Below are 15,409 nucleotides of genomic sequence, written 5' to 3' on the forward strand. Positions count from 1 at the left end.
TACATTCTCAACGACAGAAAGCTATTTCAAATAAAGGTTTATGCACGAACTACTTTATTGCAGGTTTGATTATGGTGTCGGTTTCTCTGATAGGTAGGTTTTGACATTTTAAAAATACGAACAAAAACTCACGCAACTACATAGACTATGTAAAAATACATTTAAATTAACCATCACGATTGGGCTCTATGCTATCTATGTCACTCTTTATCAATCTTTAAATAAAGGCCCAAAACAGATACAGTGGGGGTTTTCTTTAATTACCTACGAGTAAGACCTAATCACTTTGACTTCATTATAAATTAATGTCTAATAAGTTAACTTATGCACCCACACACGTTACATTTCTCTTGAAGGCTTCACGAGCTTAATTTGGCCCAAAGAGAAATATTTCATAAACTCATCTCATTTACGTAGGTTGCGGTCAAAACTTTTACCTACGTCGTACTTTTTGCTTGTTAGTAAATTACAATTCTTAAAATAGAAGCTCTAAATGACTTTTTTATAAAATTTAAATTAATATAAAACAGCTTGATTTTGAAAACGTTAACGTTATAGTAAGATATACTTAAGAGACAATTAAGGCAGTTTTATCGCTATAAAGCAATAACATAAATTTTAGTATTTTTAATTGCTGTAAGTATGGAATATTACCTACTTAAATCGTAATTATTAATCGGGAAACTGGTAATAACCTGTACTTTGGTGTTTGCTAGCTACTAGGTATGTAGGTAGCTAGCGCGGTTAGTATTTATAAAGTATAATTAAAGTTGTATGCTATGTAAATTAATGGTCACTGTAATTATTAAGCTCCAGGTGCGTGTTGTGCCTGCCTTTTTATCTAAAAATCAACTTGGAGCAAATCACAGGCTTCAATCCTGTAAAAATAGCGACTCTGCTAAATAATGACGCTTTGTTTATATTCGCTGGAGTCGCTGCCGGAATGTTTAACACGGCGTTCGGTACTATCAAGTCAAAAGAATTTGTTTACGTTCGCAGCTACTGTTATTAAATATTCATGACTCGCCTGAACAAGTTATTTTGTGCATAATTTGCACAGTCAGCATGTAAATTCAGTCAAATAATTATTCAGTTCATAAATATCATATTACGTCTGAAGCTAAGTAGGTATGCGCTAAAGGGCTTCTGGATGTTTTTTAAACAGACACCTACTATTTATTTCAATTTAATCAAAATGGGAACAATTTCATGCCTATTTACCTACTTTAATTTTTGTTTATTTGGATGAAAACAGTCTTATTTTCATTCATTCATTTGTGAAATATTTTTAGTATTGTATCATTTTTGAGATGACTAAGTATTAAAAGTACATTTTATTAAAATTTTAAACAACTAATGGCTCAGCTCTCTAAAAATATCGCACCTACTTTCGATATTCTATAATCAAACTTGATGTAAAAATAGGAGCATTCTTTCGACTGCTGACACGAAAAAGTTACGATCTTACCTTCACAGTAGCAAACTAAGGATATTTTATTTATTATGATGGATTAAAGTGGCAGCAGGCAGCCTTAATAAAATTATTATTAAGTACAGCGCTGTCGTAAAAAGGAGGAAGGATCAGTAAATAAATTGGTAAGTACCTAAATGTTATTTAAATAAAAATTTTAGAGTTAAAATTAAGATAGCACCATTATTACAGCTCCTTCTGTAAGTCTAACCNCTCCTTCTGTAATGGCGCAAGTACACTATTTAACACTATGCGGAAAATTGTTCAAGTCGAAGTGCTAGCCCGCACACTGAAGAAGTATGGGCGACACACGAGTGGGAAAAGGAGAATGTAGCCTAGATGTGATGTTCAAACTACGTCTTGGGCAATTTCCGGCATAGTGCACTTGCACCATAAAAATAAATGTTTTTTATTTTATTTTATCAGACACTCATTCTCATTCATTGTTGTTCTGAGTGTGAGATCTGGAGCCTAAACTAGGGCCACCCGGTATTTCAGACCTCCGGCCTCCAAGAAAAAAAAGAAATGCTATAAAGCGCCCTCTATATTATGAATAGTAAACTAAAATACGCATTGGCAGACAGCCTCAAAGCCCTCAAAGGTAGTGAAATGAAGGAAGATAGTATCAGTCGTTGAAAACAGATGGCGTTTTAGCCAAAAGTTGAATAAACATTAGAATTGAAATTCCTTCAAATTACAATTTTTTAATAACTATGCATTATTCATGATAAATCAAAGACTTTTTAAAATTAAAATTGAGTACCTAGTCAATGATTTTGCAAAGTACTTATCTATATTACATACTCACTCAAGTTTTAAGCAATTTAAACACTATGACTATATTATATTACAATTTATATTTACACTATATCATACAAGATACTTTATACATATAAAATTAACATTAAATAAGTTTATGTCTCCATTTCTCGTTTTTCAAATGGGAATGTTTGTTTGTATCTGGCCACCCCGAGACTGACAAACGCTGGAACAAAAAAGTATGATTACATTTTGCCAATTAAGATTTATGGCAATTTAAATCAACAGCATAGAGTTTAAATACTTAGTTGTTATTTTTTGTATTTCATTATTTAATTTTATCATGTGTATTTTGTAAGTTAAAATAATTATGAAACACAACATTGTATAATTTTTTTAACAAAAATGTAGCCCATTCAACAGTTTCCTGTAAACATTAGGTTACATATTCATTAATTTTTTAACATAATTGCTTTAAAAACACTATGTACTTAATTATTTAGATCTTAACTTGTGCTGTAATTTTACAAGCTTTTTTATAACTTCTGGTGTAGGTAATCAAGTTTTCATGAAATAGGTACTTATAATATACACTGAACTACAATGTAGAATATTAAAATTAGGACAATTACTTAGGGATATTGTTGAAATTGCTACTCTTCCAGGCAAAGTTTTATTTTTCCATGCAATATTCGCCAAGTAGCCTCCAATTCCGATGAGGCCGACAGCGCCGACTATTCGGCACCCCAGGCAATCCTTGGGCACCTTAGCTACGGTTTGCTTTTCAGCACTCATGTTGTTTCATTTATTATTTTATCTTTTTAATTTGATTGCACAACTTCTAAAAAATAAACTTCTCCACTCACTGAAAGAAATCGGCAAAATTGACAAGTGACAGCCATTCAGTAAACCAACTGTCACTGTGACAGATTTTTTTTCAATAGGGTTTACGGCTTTGGTTATTTACATATTGCCAAATCTTGAGTCGTGGATTAAAATAAAATAAAATTTTATTCTGAAGCCATTGTTCTATCTTCTAGAAGAGTTTAACGGGGAAATATTCAATTTCATATTGATGAGCACCACAGATCTGTAATGAGCGGCTTTGAGCTTCTTAGCGGGAAACTTGACACACTGGCTAAATATGCAAACCGCACGAAGCCAGTGCCCAGTATCCAATAGAAAAAAAGAAATCCTTGTTTGTATCTATGCTTCCCGCGCAAAACTGACATTAATTAATTTATTTTATTTTATCTAATTATTGATTTTAAACATTAATATTATTTCGACAGGCAACAAGATTGAATTTTATTATTAGACTTTTCTAATAAATAAAAATTGTTGAAAGGAAAACAAATGGTAGATAAATATTTCATTAGTACCTATTTTTTTTATTATCTTAAATACAAAATTAATTAGTCCCGTTAAATCATCGTACCTTGTTCGTGGGATTCGTTTACCAGCGCGGCAGCGGCGAGATTCGAACCTGCAGCGTTCCTCGGATCTGGAGTCAATCAGTCCGACGCATCTTTCACCGTTCTAGGCTTCAAGTAAAAATCAAGAAAAATTAGAATTATTTTGCCAACATGAATATTTTTAAATTTTAGTGATAATTTTAGGCAATTAATGTACTTATTGAATTTCAGGTTCAGGGTATGATAGCTACATAAAAATTTTAAAGGCGTTCACATTCTCATATTCTGTCATATTGTTTGTTAAACAATAGGTCCTTGGTTCGACTGAAGAGTGAAGAGTGTCATACAACAAAATAGCGAGGCTTCCGCAACTGGGTCAGCTGGAGACAAAGACAGCTCTTGAGACGGCGTTAAAACAGGCTAATAACTTTATAAATTATTAGCACAGTTCTTAGACAAATCTCACACTTGCCAGTAAGTAGGTGACTCAATTTGAGTCCTATTATCTAGATGTAGTTATTATGGTGTGATGAAAATATTAATTAACTCGTTACCTAGTAGGTGGTATTGTGTTGCGAAGTAGCTCCTATTAAAACACTAAGAAAACACAGTGTTTAACTTTATTCATTCATCAGTCTAAATCATAGGCTATATTATAAAAACCTAGATCCTCCTGAAAGTACAGTGTTGTAAGTACGAGTTGCATTTTAACAACAGGAACTGTTAGGCCATTATGTGTGATGACTTATGGTTCGGAAACGTGGCCTCTCACTATAGGCCTTAAACAGAAGCTCAAAGTTGCACAGCGTGCTATGGAGAGGGCTATGCTCGGTGTTTCTTTACGAGATCGAATCAGAAATGAGGAGATCCTTAAACGAACTAAAGTCGCTGACATAGGCTGAAGGATTAGCAAGCTGTAGTGGCAATGGGCAGGGCACATAGTACGCAGAACTGACGGCCGATGGGGCAGCAAGGTTCTGGAGTGGAGGCCGCGTACCGGAAAACGCAGCGTGGGACGTCCACCCACAAGGAAAGTGCTGGACGCAGGCCGCTACCAACCGGGTAACATGGAAAGCATTAGGGGAGGCCTATGTTCAGCAATGGACGTCCTATCCTATGGCTCAGATGATGATGATAATGATGAAATGTTAGGTCAAGCTATGTACTTCACATACTGTGTACTTTGTTCTACTGGCTGTACTGAGTAATACGAAATTATCGGTCATTCGTGGGGAATGCCGGCTGACAGCTGAAGTGTGAAGACAGGTTTACGGAAATCATCGTCATTAAATTAACGCAACTTGCGTCATCCGTCTCGCACCAAGTAAAACAATTAATAATTATGACATGCATGAAGTATCAATCAATTACGTTAAATTGTGTTTTTTTTTATTCATGCCATATCTCTCCCTTTGAATCCTAAAGTCCCAGAGCTCCACGCCTCTTGCTGTCTATTTCATTGTTCCTTAAAAGTCAGGTTTTATTTATTTAGACCAACATGATTTCAGTAAATTATTTTACAGTCAATAACACATTATACTTAACCACATAAAAGTTCTCGCAGATGAAGATACTTTTTTACGCGGGAGTTCCCGTACTAAACTATTGTAACTACAAGTAACTAGCTTAGCTTAACTGTGTATTTTACAAACTTGTAAGTTGCTTTGGCTTCATTGTTCGTGGCTGGGGGCAGTTCTGGTTCTAGATCCTTTGAATTCTTGGCAACATGTTAGAGAAGAGCTTGTTAAATAATACATAATACTCACATAACTATACATTGAATCATACTAAGTACCATACCCCAAGGCTCCACGATTTCAAATTGCCGCATGTGACCTTAGTTTTAGTAAGTATTTTGTTCTTTGGTAAGTGAAAATTTCTCAATACCGTTGCAAACGTTACAGAGGAATAATAAATAACAGAAAGAAATAAATCTTTAAAACGAGAGCTGATCCATTCAGAACACGAAGACAAATAAATAAATAAAAATGTTTTACCAAGTAGGTAAAGTAGGTACATGTATATAGGTACTATTAAATTGACACGTCTATTTTCGAATAGGGTTACTGCAACAGAAACATTTACTTCCTGATACCCAATCTTGGTCGCGTATAAATGACTCGAATCGAGACACATTGCGAGAAACTTGATATACGTTGGCTGCCTTTCACTCACGAGCAAAGGGAGCCCAGTCACTGATATTTACGCAATGTACGAAACGACCAAATCCAATTAAAGTACTTGCCTTTTGGGCATGTTGTTTAAAATTGCATAGCAGAGCGTTCTGTTTTTTTACCACTCGCTTATGTTTCGACCTGGTTAGAGATGGGTAAGTGCTAATAATCCGGTTAATAGCAATTGGCTAAAAACGGATTAAAAGCAGTTATTAGCCATTAATAGCCAATAATAGCCGATTTCAGATGGTAACCCTGCTATTAATGTTAAACTAATGATTAAACATATCCCTTCATAGTTTACAAATTTAGCACTTGAAATTTGAAAGGGACGTTAGCTTAGGTACCGTAGAGGTGCATTAAGGAAGGAATTCCCGCAATTCCCACGGGAACGGGAATTATCGGCAAAATCCTTTTGTATGAAAAATCTAAACCGCTTAAGTTAGACGCTTGAAATTTGGCATGCAGGTACCTTAGTAAACTTAAAGCTTAGTTACAAGAGGATATTGCAAAATTCCCACGGGAACGGGAGTTAGCGGGAAGAAACATTTGTATGAAAAAATCTAAACCACGTAAGATAAAAGCTTGAAATTTGGCATGCAGGTACCTTAGTAAACTCAAAGCTTAGTTACAACAGGATATTGCAAAATTCCTACGGGAACGGGTGTTAGCGGGAATAAACATTTGTATGAAAAAATCTGAACCGCGTAAGATAGATGTAGGGGGTAAAACGGGATCCACGCGTACGAAGTCGTGGGCAGCCGCTAGTCTAAATAATTATGTAAAAGGAGATTCTGACTGGCTTAGTGACATATCAACGCACAGCCTAAACGGCTAAACGTATGCACTTGAAATTTGGAAGGGACGTAGCTTAGGTACCGTAGAGGTGCACTAAGAAAGGAATTCCCGAAATTCCCACGGAAACGGGAATTAGCGGGAAAATCCTTTGGTATGAAAAATCTAAACCGCTTAAGTTAGACGCTTGAAATTTGGCATGCAGGTACTTTAGTAAACTTAAAGCTTAGTTACAACAGGATATTGCAAAGTTCCCACGGGAACGGGAGTAAGCGGGAAAAAACATTTGAATAAAAAAATCTCAATCGCGTAAGATGGATGAAGGGGGTAAAACGGGATCCACGCGTACGAAGTCGCGGGCGGCCACTAGTACAGTATGAGTCTTGAAAAAGTGCACATATGAAAATAGGCGGAACTACTAAACCTATTTTTATCGACAAAAAAAGTCAAAAAATATCTGAGTTTTTATTATTTATTGACATTTTCTGGGTATTTTATGTATTTTTTTAGTATCGCCTGTTATTAAGCACTAGCGGCCGCCCGCGACTTCGTACGCGTGGATCCCGTTTTACCCCCTTCATGTATCTTACGCGGTTTAGATTTTTTCATACAAATGTTTTTTCCCGCTAACTCCCGTTCCCGTAGGAATTTTGCAATATCCTGTTGTAACTAAGCTTTAAGTTTACTAAGGTACCTGCATGCCAAATTTCAAGCGTCTAACTTAAGCGGTTTAGATTTTTCATAAAAAAGGATTTTCCCGCTAATTCCCGTTTCCGTAGGAATTTCGGGAATTCCTTGTTGTAACTAAGCTTTAAGTTTACTAAGGTACCTACATGCCAAATTTCAAGCGTCTGACTTAAGCGGTTTAGATTATTCATACAAAAGGATTTTCCCGCTAATTCCCGTTCCCGTGGGAATTTCGGGAATTCCTTATTATAACTAAGCTTTAAGTTTACTAATGTACCTACATGCCAAATTACAAGCGTCTAACGTAAGCGGTTTAGATTTTTCATACAAAAGGATTTTCCCGCTATTTCCCGTTCCCTTGGGAATTTCGGTAATTCCTTTCTTAGTGCACCTCTACGGTATTTAAGCTACGTCCCTTCCAAATTTCAAGTGCCTACGTTTAGCCGTTTAGGCTGTGCGTTGATCTGTCACTAAGTCAGTCAGTTTCTCCTTTTATATTTGGATTCTTTTTAACTACAATGTCGTTTATACAGGGTGTTTCTTGTAAGGNTTTTTTTTATTATCTTAAATACAAAATTAATTAGTCCCGTTAAATCCTCGTACCTTGTTCGTGGGATTCGTTTACCAGCGCGGCAGGCAGCGGCGAGATTCGAACCTGCAGCGTTCCTCGGATCTCGAGTCAGTCAGTCCGACGCATCTTTCACCGTTCTAGGCTTCAAGTAAAAATCAAGAAAAATTAGAATTATTTTGCCAACATGAATATTTTTAAATTTTAGTGATAATTTTAGGCAATTAATGTACTTATTGAATTTCAGGTTCAGGGTATGATAGCTACATAAAAATTTTAAAGGCGTTCACATTCTCATATTCTGTCATATTGTTTGTTAAACAATAGGTCCTTGGTTCGACTGAAGAGTGAAGAGTGTCATACAACAAAATAGTGAGGCTTCCGCAACTGGGTCAGCTGGAGACAAAGACAGCTCTTGAGACGGCGTTAAAACAGGCTAATAACTTTATAAATTAGTAGCACAGTTCTTAGACAAATCTCACACTTGCCAGTAGGTAACTCAATTTGAGTCCTATTATCTAGATGTAGTTATTATGGTGTGATGAAAATATTAATTAACTCGTTACCTAGTAGGTGGTATTGTGTTGCGAAGTATCTCCTATTAAAACACTAAGAAAACACAGTGTTTAACTTTATTCATTCATCAGTCTAAATCATAGGCTATGTTATAAAAACCTAGATCCTCCTGAAAGTACAGTCAGAGGTACAGTGTTGTAAGTAAGAGTTGCATTTTGACAACAGAACTGTTAGGCCAAGCTAGGTACTTCACAAACTGTGTACTTTGTTCTACCGGCTGTACTGAGTAATACGAAATTATCGGTCATTCGTGGGGAATGCCGGCTGACAGCTGAAGTGTGAAGACAGGTTTACGGAAATCATCGTCATTAAATTAACGCAACTTGCGTCATCCGTCTCGCACCAAGTAAAACAATTAATAATTATGACATGCATGAAGTATCAATCAATTGGTACTAGCTACGTTAAATTGTGTTTTTTTTTAATTCATGCCATGCCTCTCCCTTTGAATCCTAAAGTCCCAGAGCCCCACGCCTCTTGGCTGTCTATTTCATTGTTCCTTAAAAGTCAGGTTTTATTTATTTAGACCAACATGATTTCAGTAAGTTATTTTACAGTCAATAACACTTAATACTTAACCACATAAAAGTTCTCGCAGATGAAGATACTTTTTAACGCGGGAGTTCCCGTTCTAAACTATTGTAATTGTAACTACAGTAAGTAACTAGCTTAGCCTAACTGTGTATTTTACAAACTTGTAAGTTACTTTGGCTTCATTGTTCGTGGCTGGGGGCAGTTCTGGTTCTAGATCCTTTGAATTCTTGGCAACATGTTAGAGAAGAGCTTGTTAAATAATACATAATACTCACATAACTATACATTGAATCATACTAAGTACCATACCTCAAGGCTCCACGATTTCAAATTGCCGCATGTGACCTTAGTTTTCAACCGACTTCAAAAAAGGAGGAGGTTCTCAATTCGACCCGTATGTTTTAGTAAGTATTTTGTTCTTTGGTAAGTGAAAATTTCTCAATACCGTTGCAAACGTTACAGAGGAATAATAAATAACAGAAAGAAATAAATCTTTAAACCGAGAGCTGATCCATTCAGAACACGAAGACAAATAAATAAATAAAAATGTTTTACCAAGTAGGTAAAGTAGGTACATGTATATAGGTACTATTAAATTGACACGTCTATTTTCGAATAGGGTTACTGCAACAGAAACATTTACTTTCTGTACCTCTAGTACGAAAAACTTTCGAGTTCGTTTCGTTGCGTATTCAAAGTGTCATCGAAAAATTTTGTATGAAAAATTAAACAGCGCCCCCTATATTATAGCCGCCCTAGGGGGCGCTGTTTAATTTTTCATACAAAATTTTTCGATGACACTTTGAATACGCAACGAAACGAACTCGAAAGTTTTTCGTACTAGAGGTACTGATACCCAATCTTGGTCGCATATAAATGACTCGAATCGAGACACATTGCGAGAAACTTGATATACGTTGGCTGCCTTTCACTCACGAGCAAAGGGAGCCCAGTCACTGATATTTACGCAATGTACGAAACGACCATACCCAATTAAAGTACCTTTTGGGCATGTTGTTTAAAATTGCATAGCAGAGCGTTCTGTATTTTTTACCACTCGCTCATGTTTCGATCAGTAGATTAGCCGTTAACGTCGTAAGATTAATTAATCTTAGTAGTTCATAATTAATCTTACAATCACATAGGAATATAATGATTCGGTTCGGTATTATTCAGTAGTAGTTACTACAAAATACTACTCATCTAACTAAAAAATATAAGGCTCTCTGAGTTAGTTATATTTTGTGAAGAGAAAACGCAAATTTTAGGAGTTTCTTACATCCTAGTCCACAATTTGTAGGAAATCAATAAATATTGAGAAATAGATCGGTATCAATGTATGTAAGTCACTTGTTTAAGCGACATTTTTTTTTTTACAAGATTATATTGACTTCGCTTGTTTTTTTTATCAGCACGCATTCAACATATCCTGTAGTTTTCATAGTGCTAGCGATTATGTGTACCTACATTTCACAAATATTTTTTAGCTTCCCTTTTGTTGACGTCGAACGACAAGTTGCAGTCTCCAGCAAAGGAATCCAAACCCGTATTCCAGAGACAAAAGAATTTGAAATCTTTGCAGCGATAAAACAGGCTAAGGCTTCACCTCTTTGAATGAACGTTCAAATAGTGCTGGGCTTGGAAAAGTTCCTCAGAACGCGTGTTCGTTGGGGCGGGCCGTTTGCACAAGAAAATTAGAAAGAAACGAAAGAAAGTACCCCTTACGTCGTGCACCCGTTCATAGACACAGATGTAGAGTAGGGCCACTTAATATAGCTGAAGCTGAATTTCATCTAAACTCATTGGACGACAGTAGGTAGGTATTCCAGAAAAAATGGAAGTTTCATTTCAAATTACTGAGCGCTATAATTATCATCTCTCGAAACGCGTCTCTTGCGGAACTTTATCCAGCAAACTCTAAAGTGAGTGTGCATACTTGTTTTAATTTTCCCCTCGAAACAATATTGGCCTTCGCTGATTCATTTTTCATTTGCCTGAAAAAATGCCTTTTAATTGAAAAGTTCTTAGCGTTCGCGTTTTTAACTAATATGGGTAGGTACTTATTATTCCTGTCGAAAATTATATTTACAAATTAAAAGTGGACAGGGCACATAGTACGCAGAACTGACGGCCGATGGGGCAGCAAGGTTCTGGAGTGGAGGCCGCGTACCAGAAAACGTAGCGTGGGACGTCCACCCACAAGGTGGACCGACGACATCGTAAAGGTGGCAGAAAGGCGCTGGACGCAGACCGCTACCAACCGGGCAACATGGAAAGCATTGAGGGAGGCCTATGCTCAGCAGTGGACGTCCTATGACTGAGATGATGATGATGAAATTAAAAGTTAGCCGAGTTGATAGTTGAAATGTAGAGAGAGATTACTGAACGTTTTTTACCTATTTTGTGTTGGGCACTGCAAACATTGGGAGTGAAAATGTTGGAAATCTTAATGGTTTCTCTCAGCAGGACGCAGTGTTGGCATTCTGTTCTTTACATTAGAAAGTTTTTCAAGATCATTGATTGTAACTATAAAAGTAAGCATAGTTGTTATTTGTAATTAATAAGTTACCTACTTGCTAATAATAACTAGACGTGGGATTAGTAGGTATATTTATTTTACTTATACCTACTAGAATATTATGGACATTATAATTAAAGTTAGGTACTCTATACAGTGTGAGTTACGATAAAGTGCACATATGAAATTGGGTGAAACTAGACCTATTTTTATCGACAAAAAAGAGGTTAAAAAATTTCAAAAATGTTTTAACCTCTATTTTTTTTCAAAAAGTATCATTTTTTATTATTTTTTGGAATTTTCTGAGTATTTTATGTATTTTTTTAGTATCGTCTGTTATTTACCATTATTACTGTTTTTATTTTATCAGGATATACCTCTTAGTTTAAAAGTTATAACGTTTTCTTCACAATAAGTAATTGGAAGAAAAAAATTTTACAATTTTTTTTTAAATCTCAAAAAATTTTTGACCTCTTTTTGGTCGATAAAAATAGGTCTAGTTTCACATATTTTCATATGTGCACTTTATCGTGACTCATACTGTATACTTACCTATCAGGTGAAATAAGCTGTTCCATCATGTTAAATTTCTAATCAAATGGAATTTATGAAAAAGCAGGTAAGTATAATAATGTCCCTTGTTAACATAACACCGTGTGAAATTTTATTAGCTTTAAATTCTGAATACGCTTGCAAAATTATTGAACCGTTTATTTAGGATAGAATCTTTGCTAACGAACATAAAACTTAATCGCGCTCATGCAGCCGAGGCAAGTAAATATTTATGTTGCCTATACAATTAGGATTTGGTGCGGGAACTCGTTTGCATTTGCTACTAGGTTCTGTAGGCATATCTATTACTATGTTTATAGTCAAAACTCATAATCGGTCAAAACCCACGTTAAAATAATTTGACAACATATTTTTGATAATTTCCTAGTAATGTTCACTTTTTTCCCAGTAATTTTGACAGATATTTTTGTATATAATATGAATTTTGACTGATATTTTGCATTCTAAAGTTGATTTTACCGATTATGAGTTTTGACTGTAACACATACTTTTATTAATAAAATTTTGCAAAACAGTCTTCGATCCTCTTGTTTGTATGAGACGTTATAGAGACAACGCTGAGGTTTAAACTAAAGCTCAATGGCGGCTAAAAATAAAAAGCGAGCTTACATAAAAGTGAATGGATTCACAAACAATAGCCCTTTAAACCAGTCCAGTGATCCACTCGATACTGATCCGAACTTTCTTTAGCAATAAAAAAGTTTGATTATTCCGCAGTATAATAGCTAATAGATATTTATCACGGTATTTCCACATTTAAAATAAAATAAATAAAGAAACATTTACAAGTAAATAATGTATGATTATCAAAATTGGAACATTTTATATTAAAAACCAATGGTGTCGGTGTCGGAATGCCCGAAACGAGATTTGGGGAACGCGGGTTCCACCAACCCCGATATATCGGTATTGGCACTAACAATAAATTGGGATTTTAAACAGTATAATTTGGATTGAAATTGCCATTTGCCGCCATTGTGCTATCACTCTTAACTAGCATCGTTTGCTGCTGTCGTTGTCTCCCCGGCTAAAATAATGCAATTCATGGAAATTACCGCGATCACCTTCGCGGGGCTCCTTGCAGTAGTCGGTGTACGTTAGCATTCCATGAATATTCTACGACCCGGGCTCGCTGGGTTAACACGCGAACGCACGTGGGGCGGGAAGCAGAGCGGAAAGCGGAAAAAGCAAACTAGTAAAAAATATTAGTTTAAAAACGTGACAGAAAATGAAAGAAATTAGAAAAATTCCACAATCACCTTAACTCCATTTCAGCAGCGATCCAGCCTCCAATTTTAAAAGGCTTAAAAATTTTCGAACTGCCTAAGCGACTCTAATCGCTAAAAAATTTTAATAACTATATTCTTTCAGTTTTTTTACAGCGAGTAAAATTCATCAACAGAATCATAAAAACATACTTTATTGGTTAAGTGTTAGGTTGGTAAATATTATATAATTTTAGGTAAATTTTTATTTTAAGAGAAACATCCGAGACAACTTCAAACAATGAAAAAATTCACCCGCTGCTCCGCGAATAGATCCGCTAGTCTGCGGATACTGCCTTAGTTATTACGGCGAGTTACTACGTTCAACATTGCCCTACTACGCCCGGTTAAAATTTTGTCTGCGCCTAGTTGCTACTACCTACTATGTACAGCCACAGGTACAGCTACAAATTTTCCCAAGTTTCCTTACAAGATTAGAGGCTTAAACTTGTGTTTTCTCTTGATTACGGGCTTGTTTAACGGTGGTCTGGTAGCTGTAGTTTGGGCTCGTTAATGATGTATTGTAAGAACGATAATTATACAATTCAAGGTAATTAGACCAACTCATGTAGGTAGGTACTAGTTTAGACACTATTGCACCTTAGATTTATTTTATTATTGTTCAATGAGTAGTGATGTCTGTACCTACCAAGTACTAGAAGTTGTTTTCAAAGTACACCTACGTTTATTTTACACGCGTGGTTTCAATTAATAATTACTTGCTACCTTGCTAGGTACGAGTATTTTATCTATTTAATTATGTTCATGATATAAATAAACCGACAAGTGAAAAACGATTAAGTTAACTTTTAGCTTACTTATTATTTCTCTTATTGAATTATTGGCATGAAGGCCAAGGCTTGTATTACTATCATGTTCCCGTAAAATTATAAACTCCGTCACTTTATTATGTAAGAGATAAATGCGTTCTATAATGAACTATAAACTGAGGGAGTTTACAATTTTACGGTATTTTATCCGTCCCTATAGCACTGCTGGTCTTCTAAATCTTTTCTTAAAGGTTTGAAACTTTGTTTGTCACCTGTCATCCGCATTGCAATGGAGGGAAGTCGAACCTTAATTTCGAACTCCTCCTATGTTCTTCTGATTAATTTCGTTGCGGGTCCAATGACAGTTTAACTTCCCCCACAAACTTGACCTTCATTGGTTGGGTTTTTGTGGCGGTCAAGCTGTAGATCCTGGCTCCACAGGAGTTGCAGTGGTGGGAACGAGAGGTGGGAATAGTCCCGTTATAGCACTGCTGGTTTGAGACGATAATTTTGTGATCTAATGTTAAGATGTTTTTATTAATATCACTTGACCACCAATTTAACGACTTTGTTACGTAATCGTACCTTTTCTTAAACGAATTCTTATTAACATTACATTACTAATCGTAAATAATGAATATGGTGGGAAAAATAAGCTGAATAGATATCCAGCCAATAAGGAAACCGGAAGTAACGCGGCATATTCCTTTACTTAGATCTAATGTACGAATATACTTCGAATGAATGACATGCTGTGATAAGGAAAGTGGGGCAGCTTCTATAATTGCTATCAGGACCAAACGCACCGAAATGAATGATCTGTCAATCGCAATTAACATGATAATTAAGTGCATTTTTAATGTGATATGGATTTCACGCACGGGCTGCCCGCATTTCATTCTATTTCCTATTTTATTTTATAATATTATAAATGCGAAAATTTGGATGTCTGGATGTTTATTACTCTTTCACGCAAAAACTATTGAACGGATTTTATTGAAACTTTACAGTACTATTGTTTATAACCCAGAATAACTTAAAGGCTATAATTTGTGACGATATGTGACAAACTAAATTTCACGCGGGTGAAGCCACGGGAAAAAGCTAGTTATTTCATACGTGTTTCCTATTACGCGGGCTACACGCACGCTACTAGCAGGGTTATACAGGATGTTCTAAAAAGAGCCTCCCAAAATTAGGGAGTTGATAGACTGTGGTCATCCATTGACCATCTATAAAAAATATTTAGATGTTACAGAGACGAAAATATAATAGTAGCTTTCGTGTTTTACATTTGTTTACAC

This window comes from Ostrinia furnacalis, unplaced genomic scaffold (assembly GCF_004193835.3).
Source record: "Ostrinia furnacalis isolate ACB-3 unplaced genomic scaffold, ASM419383v2 OfSCF0954, whole genome shotgun sequence".
Lineage (NCBI taxonomy): Eukaryota > Metazoa > Arthropoda > Insecta > Lepidoptera > Crambidae > Ostrinia > Ostrinia furnacalis.